This window comes from Daphnia carinata, chromosome 5 (assembly GCF_022539665.2).
Source record: "Daphnia carinata strain CSIRO-1 chromosome 5, CSIRO_AGI_Dcar_HiC_V3, whole genome shotgun sequence".
In the NCBI taxonomy this organism is placed as follows: domain Eukaryota; kingdom Metazoa; phylum Arthropoda; class Branchiopoda; order Diplostraca; family Daphniidae; genus Daphnia; species Daphnia carinata.
Window position 1 is genome coordinate 7,295,659 of NC_081335.1, and position 12,184 is coordinate 7,307,842.

The following is a 12,184-nucleotide window of genomic DNA, read 5'->3' on the forward strand; positions in this document are numbered from 1 at the left end:
TTGCCTTGGATTACTCGTTTGGTCACTATTTTGGAGTCAAATTCTTCTTCATCGTATTCTCTTTCTCCTTTAGATTTGACTGTCGCTCTCTCATTATCACTGTTTTGGGATGGGTTGCTCCAGTCTTCTTCCTAGAATTTTACCTGACTTGTGGTTTCTCCACAATTTTATTCCTTACATGGTGTTCCATTTGTCTCTTCATAAGATCCCGTTGTGTTCTCATCTCTTGGCAAATTTTCTTTATTAAAGAATGGGGGTAGCTTAGGGTGTTTCATTTTCGAAAAATTTTCGAATTCACTAATTCACATGTAAGGACTCCAGAGAAACTTAAAGTTAAAAATAAATTTAGTTAAGTATTTCGTATACTTGTTCATGTTGTTTTTCACCCTCATTGATCTCCTTTTACTCGACTTCCCTTTTTATTGTCTTTTCCGCTTGACCGAGGAGTCAACGACACCAACCTTATCAGTTGACCTCGCTTCCCCTCTTGATCCTCTTTTCTATTTTATTACCCACGCTAACTTTAGCGTCCCCACGCTAACTTTAGCGTCCCCACGCTAACTTTAGCGTCCCCACGCTAACTTTAGCGTCCCCACGCTAACTTTAGCGTCCCCACGCTAACTTTAGCGTCCCCACGCTAACTTTAGCATCCCCACGCTAACTTTAGCATCATCAAGCCCAAAGCGTGGTATAAAACCCACGCCTGAGCTCTGCCTTTTTTTAGTCTTCCCACACATTGCCATCCATGTAGTTGTGCAGTGGTGTAGCAGCGTTTAGCCACATTGGAGTGTAGGTTGCTTTGTGTAAAAGTGCATTTGTTAGCTAGTGTTAAGTGTAGTGTAACCCTGACCGGAAAAGTGAATACACTGTGACCCAACGCCCATCCACCGTGTTCCTTAATCTACCGCTACGGATACCCAGCCGAGACGCTGCTTGCCCTCTTCCCGACGCCGCCCACCGCGCCCTCCGACGCCGCTGCCGTGCTTCCGACGCCGCTGCCGTACTTCCAACGTCGCGCCGCACCTCCGACGCCGCTGTACTGCCCGACGCCGCTGCCGCCGCTGTACTGCCCGACGCCGCTGCCGCCGCTGTACTGCCGACGCCACTGACTGCCGCCGTTCGTCCAAATACTGCGTCGTGACATCTCCGCTCTGCTAGAGCAATGGCTCACATGTAAGTACTCTCACATCCTTATCCTTCGTAACTGTCTGACATTGCTCTCTTCATATCCGTGCAGCCGACGTGACTGGCTGGCGGATCCTAACCGAATCTCATTTGTGTACCACCCATCCGAACCAGAATACTAAATTTAAGAAACTAACCTGACCGTTGTCAGTATTGTTCATATTATTTGTGTGCTTTAATCCCCCAGTTGCGTCAGACGTGACTGGGTCCGATTATTGCATCTAGTGGCAGCGAAGTCGAACCCTGACTTCGCCGCTCGAAAACCGACGTGCCCGCTACCAAAGATCTGCCCTTCCGAAACGAGCCGCGAACGCTACACACTGCACGCGACTCCGAAAGACGAAACGTGTGGTGGGTATTGGACGCCAAGCGTGACTGAACGTGCGGGTCGTTTAATTTGAAAACCCCCACCCCTACCTATGCACCACACAACACATCACGAAGACCTCACACCAACTCCCGAAACCACGCCGGCTCCCGAAATCACACCGACTCACGATGACTCCCGGAAGCTCCCGCAGACTCACGAAATCACGCTGACTCCCTGAAGCTCCCGCAGACTCCCGAAATCACGTTAATTCCCGGAAGCACAAGCAGACTCCCGAAATCATGCCGAATCACGCTAACTCCCGGAACCTCCCGCAGACTTCCGGAATCACGCCGACTCTCATAAGGAACATTCCGCCGACCGCCAGGAGGCCCCTCAACTGCCGAACGACTCCTCTACAACACCCGAAGATATGTCAAAAGGAGGGTCGAGCTTCGAAAAAAGGATTCCGCTCTTCAAACGCTGGGGGGAAGTCTTTCCGCCAAACCTCCCCTTCATTCAGGAGAGGGACGGGACAAAATCAGCCCGCCACACACCAACAATACATTGAAGACCAACTAAAGGATTTCGTCGCAAGCTGCAGGACTGATACGGACCCAGAGACCGACGACTTCACTTCGCAAGAAGTACAAGAGCACGCAAACAAAGCCGTGTGGGGACGCCTAGGAGCCCGACCCAAGACCCCACACCCACAGCCGTCCGCGCCCACCCAACAGCCCGACATTCCTGAAGACCGCGCCGGAGAAGAAACCCTAAAGATTCCAAGAAAAAATAGACTTTTGGACATCGCCCGGCCTCTATTGAAGGACGCGTCAGATACCGAAGAGCAACGAAGGGAACTGCTACGCCAGGCAATCACTCTCTTACAAGAAGAAGACCCTTCAGGCAGTCAATACTGGAACACTCCAATAGAAGACATCCCGGAGGAAGAAATTATATTCGAGCTTCAGCATCACCTGGAAGCCAATCACCGAAGGCAGCTAGACCCTGACCAAACCAGAGCTGCGCTGTTAGCTCTACTCGATATCCACCCGTATCTATTCACCACTGCTCACGTGTTTGAGTTCTTAGATCTGCGGACGGGTTACACGCCCATTCGACCAGGGTCATACGACAACAACAGTCTCTCAACGGACTCAGGAAACGACGCCCCGCCGCCACCCACCAGGACGAGTCCGCAGCAACCTCTCAACGTAGCCGAAGGCAAATTAGTCGACCTTTCGGAGGCCAACACCCCAGGAACCGGCTCCCCAGGAGTGTTGTATCACAACCTCGAGCTGCCGGCGCGCGGACAAACGAACCACACCCCGAAACCGTTCACCTCTAGCATCGTTGGAGAGAAGTCCGTACAACCCACGTCCACTAGTACCCCCATCTTATCTCCCACTTTGCCACATCACCACGCCCTACACCCAACCCCCGTGAACACCCTGTCTGACCCTTCATCGGGAAAGACGTCATCTAACCGGAAGGTGTCATTCACGCCGGTGTTGCCAACATACAGCCCTACAATAGACTCACGATCGACAGAATTTCAAGGGAATTTGGTGGACACGTGTGAGAAGGAATTGACCCGACTCCTAGAGGCAGGCGTCGAAATACACACCGCGGTCAACACCGCTTTATCCCGGTCACGAATGACGCAGGGTAATTACACCGCACCAGAACAGCCAACAACGAACGAGTGTCTGAAAACGCCCGGAGCCACCCTACTATCGGTGCCACAGCCACGACACCACGGATGACGTCAGCACTACCACGGACCTACCTCCCCCACGGCATCATCACGTCAACCACCCTAGACGCCCAATCAGCGATAGACGGCCCACCCCGCCCACACTGGGGAGGTGCTCAAGGATCGACGTACGCACCAAACCAGAGCCACCCCCAGTCATCAACCGCGGCCAGCATAACTATAGAAGATAAGATTAGGCTAGCCCAACAAGAGCAGGCCATGCAAGCATTCAGTTCGGTGGCCATCTTTTGCGACAGGCAAAGATCCGGCCGCTTTGACGATTGGGTGGCTCATCTCGAGGCCACCCTTGACTTGGGCAATTTCGAAGAGGCGAGGAAACTACGCCTCATGCGGTCCAAACTCTACGGGGAAGCCGCGGAGGAATTTGACAACTTCAAACTAGGCAATCCCATCCGTTCCCAAGACTATGCAGCAGTCAAAGAACGGCTCCTTAAACTCTTCCACTCGACCGAGACAAGGTCGCAAAGGAGCGTAGAATTCCATAACATGAAAAGAGAACCCGAAGAGAACATGCGACGATACGCCAACCGTATACGGAAGGCGTTTTACAAAGCCTACCCTATGGAAGGTACCCTAGACGCCGGGAGTGCAGCATCACGGGAACAAATGATGATGGACAAATTCATCGAAGGCCTCCAATATGAACTTAAACCCCGGCTAAAACACAAGGAGTTTCACTCATTCGAAACACTTATCGACAAAGCAGAGTTAGCAGCAATGGCGATTGAAGAAGGCCAAGCGAGGGTACGCATCCAGGCTGCGTATGCGTCCCCTAACATTCCAAGCAACCGTAACACCGAGCTGGCAGGAGTGTTGGAGGCTATAGAAAAGCTTAACACGAAAATTGAAAGAAACGCCTCCGACCAAAATCTAGAGTTACAGCATCGATTGACCAATTTGCAACGCCAGTTGACACAACAACAACAAACAGCCAAATCACGAGACCCCATCGCATCGCAGCCCGAAGCTTTCAGGAGGACAGCGGTGTTGTGTGAGTTTCAAAACACGTACGGAGGTCATACAACGGAGAATTGCATCGCCAGATACCTACAGCGAAACGACAAATGCAGCCGTTGCAACGAAATTGGGCATCGCCACAGCTTCTGCCCCATGATCAAAAACCCTCCACCCCCACCACCATCGCATACGGCAGAAGCGCCCTCAGCTCGACCGGGCATTCTGCGGTTAAAGGCGGAAAACTAGACGCCACCGATCAGCATGTTGGGCCCCTCGGTGGATACCCTAAGCCCCAACAATTCGTCAAGGCCGTATCCGGCACCCCAGCCACCCCAAGACTCAATCTATACGTAGGACACTGCTCATTCCGAGCACTAGTGGATAGCGGAGCAGGAAAGAGTCCCGTCAGCAGTACACTGTTCGACAAACTCCAGAAGCAAGGAACCAATATGGAACATTCAAAGGAGGTAGCCGTCGACCTCTTTGACATAAACAACAGGCCCCTGATCTGCCAGGGAACAGTAGTATTAACCCTTCTCGTCGAGGACGAGAGGCCCCATGAACCCTTCCAGCAAGAGTTCATCGTCGTTCAAGGAATTATGGAAGATTGCGTTCTAGCTTTAGACGCTCTTTACAAACATAAGTTCGTGATCGACGGTCGTGAAAGGCGCGTCTACCGTGTGAAGGAGTCTGATCAACTCCAGACCGAAGACCAGCCGAACATGATGGCGGCCCATCGAATTAAAGTACCTCCATCATCCGCATGCGTGGTGGAGAGCGAGAATAGTGACTTCAAGCTATCTCTCGACAATGCCTGTTTCTTCGTCAAAGACTCCCGTCTACCTCCCGGACTCCGATTGGATCCTTTCGTCTCGACGCCGTTGAAGAATAGATTGTTTCGCATCGTGTTAATCAACGAGACCAACTGCACCATCAACCTACACGATCCTAGGGTACGTGACTGTCAAACCACGTACCTACGTGGCCTCTTGCTCCGCCGAATTCCCTGTCTTTCACCCTGCCGTTCTCGACGCCGCCCTGCCTGATGTCGCCGAAGACGTCAAGAACAGTCTGCGCAACCTGCTCTTGGCGAACCAGCACATCTTCGCATTCAAAACCAGCGACTTAGGCAATACAGGATTGGTAAAACATGTAATCGACACCCAAGGGCAGGGACCCATCCGCCAGAGGCCTTACCGGGCATCACCCTGTCAAAAGGAAGTGTCGAAGAAGATCATCGAAGAATTACTGGAGAATGACATCATACGACCGTCACTCTCTCCTTGGGCCGCACCAATTGTACTTGTAAAAAAGAAGACAGGAGACGACCGACTATGTATAGACTACCGGAAGCTGAACTCGGTTACAAAGAAAGACTCATTCCCCTTACCAAGGATCGACGACGTGCTAGACCTGTTACACGGCCAGCAATGCTTCTCCACCCTGGATTTAGCTTCCGGTTACTGGCAGATAGAGATTGAGGAAGCTTCAAAAGAGAAGACCGCCTTCATCGTGGAGAATAACCTGTACGAATGGAACCGCCTCTCATTCGGACTCACTAACGCCACCGGAACTTTCCAGAGACTAATGAACTTCACCCTGCAAGAAGAAATCGGAAAGACCTGCCTTGTGTATCTAGACGAACACATGGAGAACTTAGGCAAGGTCTTCGCATTGCTGGAGAAAGCCAACCTCAGGGTAAAACTGTCAAAATGCAAATTCTTGGCGAGGTCCGTGCAATACTTGGGCCACGTCATTTCAGCGGAAGGTGTAGCACCAGATCCAGCTAAGTAGAAGCACTAACTACCTACAGTAGACCCCAAACCGTCAAGGAGTTGCAGTCCTTTTTGGGGCTAGCCTCCTATTACCGCCGGTTCATCAAAGGATTCTCCACTATTGCCCATCCATTACTATCTCAGACAAAAGCAAAATCGCAAGAAAAGATAGTGTGGGGTACCGAAGAGAAGAAGGCCTTCGAGTTCCTTAAGAATTGCCTCACGACAGAACCCATCCTGGCTTATCCAGACTTCACGAAGGAATTCCTAATCTACACGGATGCCAGCGATTACGAGCTAGGTGACGTCCTCTCCCAGCTACATGAAGGGAAGGACCAGCCAATCGCTTACGCAAGCCGGCACCTGAACAAAGCTGAAGTGAACTACTCAACCATCGAGAAGGAGGCTGCGGCAGTAATTTTTGGGAAAAAAACGCTTCCGCCACTATCTTCAAGACGAGCCCTTTGTCATCGTCAGCGACCACCGACCATTACAATGGTTACAAACCTTCAAAGATGAAACCGGCCGGCTCGGAAGATGGGCCATAATGTTGGCCAACCTCAAATACTCCATCAGGTACCGCCCTGGTAGAGTACACGAAAACGCTGTCTTTTTATCGCGGATCCCCGTCAATGCGGTTCAGCCTTCCCGAAAACTGACGATGCCATGTCGATCGAGCAACAGCAAGACGCTCTCTGCAACGACATCAAGAAATACCTAGAATACGGAGTTCTCAGTGAAGAAAACAACACGCAGATCTGGGCGAAAGAAATCGACCTATACTCGATCTCTGGCGGCGTGCTGTTCCGTCGGAACGAACCAACATCCAAAAAGAGACGACCCTTCGCCCAACAACAAGTGGTAGTCCCTCTTAACTTAAGAAAACCTCTGCTTCAAGAGTTCCACGACTCCCCAATCTCCGGCCACCTAGCCTACCAAAGGACCGTCCTACGACTGCGGGATAAGTATTACTGGCCGACGATGCTCTCCGACGTCAAAGAGTATTGTCTGGCCTGTGCATCCTGCGCCCTCCAACGACGATCCAGTCTACGAGTCTTTCTGAACCCGTTAGACCTTGCGTCAAGACCATTTGAGGTACTGGGAATGGATTTCCTAGGGCCCATTCAGCCTCACTCTCTGCAAGGGAACAACCACATCCTTGTCATCACCGACTATTTCACAAAATGGGTGGAAGTCATCCCGCTACCAGACCAAACCGCCCTGACGACGAGTAAGGCCCTGATGGACAAAATCATTTTATATCACGGCCCCCCAAGAGTGATTATAACCGACCGCGGGTCAAACTTCACCTCCGAACTCTTCTCGTCGCTCTGCGACAAACTACAAATCAAACATCTGAAAACAACCGCCTATCACCCCCAGACTAACGGCCTCACGGAGAGGTTTAACAAAACAGTCGTAGAAATGTTACGGAAATACATGGACCGAGGATTCGCGAAGTGGGAAGAAATGTTAGGACCAGTGGCATTCGCCTACAGAAACTCCGTACACTCCTCCTCTTTGGAAACTCCGTATTTTCTCAATCATGGTCGTGACCCTACGATGCCTATCGACCCATTCCTGCTGGCCCCAACAACAAACATTATCACGCCCTCCGATTACAAAAGTCAAACCATGCAACGCTTGCACGAAGCCTTCCTCCTGGTTATGGATAATCTAGCCCAAGCCAGAGAGCAACAGCGAGCGCAGTACGATAAACGTGCCAAGGAATATGACTTCAAAGTCGGGGATAAGGTCCTCATCGACGTTAGGACTCCGATGGCTGCTACCAGTAAGAAGCTTATTCCACGATTCGCAGGACCATACCGGGTAATCAAGGTAAACAGTAACCAGACTGTGGAAATCCAAGAATGCCCAGGTAAACAAACACAACGAGTCCACATGAACCCCATCAAGCCACTGTACGAATCCATGATCTGGAAGGAAGAGCCGACCGTCGAACACGCAGCCCCTCGTGGACAAGCCCCAGCCGCTAACCCCACAGGAGAGTTGGAACTCCCAATCCCAGCCGACGAAGAGCACCCTGACCTCGATGAAACGGACCTCATAGACTTCCACAGGTGGTCCCAGCCGATCGAAGGAGCCAGAGAAGAAATCTCAGCCCAAGAGATAGTGCAAGCGTCGACAACCCTCTATCCCTCCCTTTCCCTCACCCCCGCCATACCCCTCTTACCTGAACGCCACCCCGGCCTCCGACCCCGAAACGTCCTCAGACCCCAACCCAACTTTGAATAATCAAAACACGGTAGAATTAGAACAGTAGACGTAGCATCCCCAATTTCGTGTATACCCTCGTATAAACCAGTTGTGCCACCATTTTTTTCATTACCCTTTGATTAAGTAGAGTAGGAATTGTTTTCTTGTTTTGTGTTCTCAACCCTTGTCATGTCTTGTACCCTAGATTTTTTGTGGTGACCCTACTCGTCCTTTCGCCCTTAACCCCGCGGCTGCTTTCAACATCACCGTATGCAACTGTGACAACGCAGTGAATCTAGGGTTCCTCAAAATGGAAGAGAAGGAGTGTGCATACGAAGTGGCACCCGCACCACCAACACCGGTGGCGTACGCTATTTACTCCTCGCTCCCAGAAGTCAAAAGGTTCGCGGGACACATATGCAGCATGTGGGAAGTGACCACAACGGTTTACAAAGACTTCCTGCAGTGGAACCAAGTGTCGTACAGCCGCAAACTTATTGAAGTAGACGCAGCAGCATGTCGACGGATGAGAGATTCGCGGCAGTGCCGTGGAAAGGCCATGGACATCGTCGGCCCAAACGCTTTTGCCCTGGAAGGATACCCGTTTGTAGAGCCGAGTTGGCTACAGACCACCACGGAAAGGATGACTAACTGCCGTCTCGAAGAAGTAACCCTAAAAGCGGAGTGCCCAAACTGCACCATTAGTTCCCCGCTCGGAGACGTCCCTGGAGCACTCAGCGGCTCCCTCCATCACAACCTGGTGACCCTCGTATGGGAAGACGAAATATATATTTATAAAAACTACTTTCAAGCGTGACAGGCAATCTGCGTTTTGATGAACACGGCCCGGTCTATATTTTAATTCATAATTCGTTGCGGCCAGTAGTATAGCCCATCTTCCTAATCTACCATTATTATCCTTTTGTTCTTTAAGCCATTGCAAGGGACGATGGTCACTGATAATTTCAAAAGGTTTATCCAATAGGTAATGCCGAAAATGCTTGATGGCATCTACGGCCGCTAAGGTTTCTTTCTCTGTCGTACTATAATTCGATTCTGCTTTTGTTAACTGTCTACTGGAGTAGGCTATGGGATGTTCGTGGCCATTTTGAATATTGGATAGCACTGCTCCGATGCCGTAATCGCAGCATCCGTGAAAAGTATAAATTTTTCATTGAAATTGGGATAAGCAAAAACCGGTGGTGTTCTAGAGATTTGTGCAATTTCTCGAAAGCAATTTGTTCTTCGGGTCCCTAGTTAAAAGGATTCCGGCTAAGATCCATTTAGCAATGGATCCAAAATCCTTAATAAATCTCCTGTAGTATCCGGCTAATCCGAGAAATGATCTGACTTCATCGACTGAAGTCGGTGTTTTATAATGCACTATTCTATCGATTTTACTCGGATCAGGTTTAATGCCATCGGTCGATATTACGTGACCTAGATAATTTACTGAGCGTTTAATAAACTGACATTTCTTAAGCTTTAATTTTAGATTGGCATTCCGTAATAATTCAAAAATTTCACGAATATCACGTAAATGATCTTCGAAGGTATCCGAAAAGATTATAACATCATCCAGATAAACTAATGCTTTACGTCCTAAGACGTCTCTCAGTACATAATTCATTAGTCGTTGGAATGTGGCGGGTGCATTGTACAAGCCAAATGCCATTCGTTTAAATTCGTAGAGGTTGTTTTCTACTACAAACGCTGTTTTTTCTATAGCCGGATCATCGATTTGAATCTGTCAATAACCTGAAGCTAAATCGAGAGTTGTGAAAAATTTCTTTCCGTATAGTTTATCTAAAGTTTCGTCTATCCTAGGGATAGGAAATGAATCTTTTTTTGTAATACCATTTAATTTGCGATAATCAACACAAAACCTTACTTCTCCGCACTTCGTTTCTACTAAAACCACGGGTGAAGCCCATGGAGAATGCGAATATTGGATCACATCTGCATCAAGCATTTCTTGTATTTTATCATCTAATAATTTCCTTTGGTTATTCGTTACTCTGTATGGGCGTTGTCGAATGGGGTCTCGTCCTTGTATATCGATGGTGTGTTATAAGGTTCGTGCTTCCTAGTTCTGAATCTTTGGACGCGAACAAGTCGTGGAAGTCATCTAATAATTTTGAGAGCGGTGCTTGAAATTCAGAGTCTACTTCTGTGATTAAAACTGGCTCAGCTTCTGCTTTAGGATTATCTTCTAATTTCGCTAGAGAAATTTTTCTGATAACGTTATCAATTATTTCAATTACGCCTAATGTAGTGTTTCTAGGAATTTTGATTTGATGTAGTGAATGATTCTCGACCAAAATTTTATCAGTTCCATCTCCCGATACATTTCCGATAAATTCTTTGATATAAATGCCTGCTGGCAAATCTTTTGCTGGGGTAAATATAAATGCTGTATTAGGTGGGACATACGGAAATGGACCTTTCATTTGCGCTGCAACTACTATCGACGCTATATCCGTCATTGTTTTGTAAGATAATGAATTTAGCAGAATAAACAGCAAGATCAACTCACTTAACTCACAAGTATTTCTATGTTCCAGGTTTATGTTCCTAATAGTCAAATATTCTTTATGTAGATAAGAAAAACTATAGGAGGCCAATAATGCAGCAACTCTCTATTTAAAGCAACAAAGAAGTTACAAAGCACTATAAGGAGTTGGATGTGGCATAAAATGTTATGTCTTCGAGTGGTCATGGAGTCATTGAATGTTCGGTTCATATGCACGAGGGCGCAACATTTTGGTATACTTCCGCATCCCATTTAAAAGGCTTGCTATGAAGGACGGAAATAAATAAAAGAACGTTAAGGAGGCTAGTTGCCAGGAAAATGAAATTCGCACCGGCATAATCAGCAATTTTAATTTCCGTTCAAAATTCTTCCCTAACGATGTTGTTTTATCAATACTAACTCTTTCGTCATCATATAATCAAGCAAATGCCTTGTTGTAGAAATGAAGTCCTTTATTTCTCTGCTGCATGGCTAGTGCCATAGCTGGCCATGCGACTAAGTCAAGCAAACAGAAATATTTATAGGCGATAAATAGTTTGGTAATAATAATTCAATGTTGTTTCATTCCTATTTTGCTTACTTCTGTATAGATGCTTACCTTTTGCCATTGGAGGGATGGTGCACTAGGGATACTAGGAGAAAAACAAAAGTTTCTTCTACATTTTCAAGACATTATTCTTCTATATTTACTGTATGATTATTATATTTATATATTTACTGCATAATTATTATTTTGCGAACAAGTTTTTTTTCTCTTTTCCTCCCCTTTTACTCCCTCCTTTGTAAACAATAAAACTTACCAAAAGATATATTGATAGACTAGCCGCCCTTTCACTAAAGACAGAAGGAAAAATATAGGCCTATTTCCCCAACCTCCCACGTCTGGGACAAATTTCCCTTGTTTGAAGCGAGCCGTTTTTTCCCTACCATAAGTCACATCCTTTCTAGCCGGCATTTTCTTTTCACTTTTTCTCCTGTTCCATATGTTGGATTTAGAAATAAAAACACAATTTTGCGTCGTTTTGCTTTAGTGTTCCCTATTATTATTGTTAAATATTAAATGTCTGCCACCTTGTGTAATTAGTATGTTAGCATCCTCGTTAACAGATGAATTATTCATTCATACCGAAGAGCCGAATCTCAGACCTCTAGCATCACAGCTGCGCCCTCTATCATTGAGCTATTAACAACTGTGTTACGTAGTGTGTAGGATTTAGGAAAATTATACCCTTTAGCCCCCAAAAAGCGCCTGTTTTACCTGCTCGTATTTCGATTTCCTTTTTTTTTCTTAATTGTTCTATCCGCGTTCGCCCTTATTGGAACTTACAATGAAAATGAAAACTTGTGTATTAACCTTCACGGCTCATTTTTTCCGCCGTCAAATTTTTAACGTGGATTTTCAATTTCCCTTTGCCCAACGATATATCGTTTCC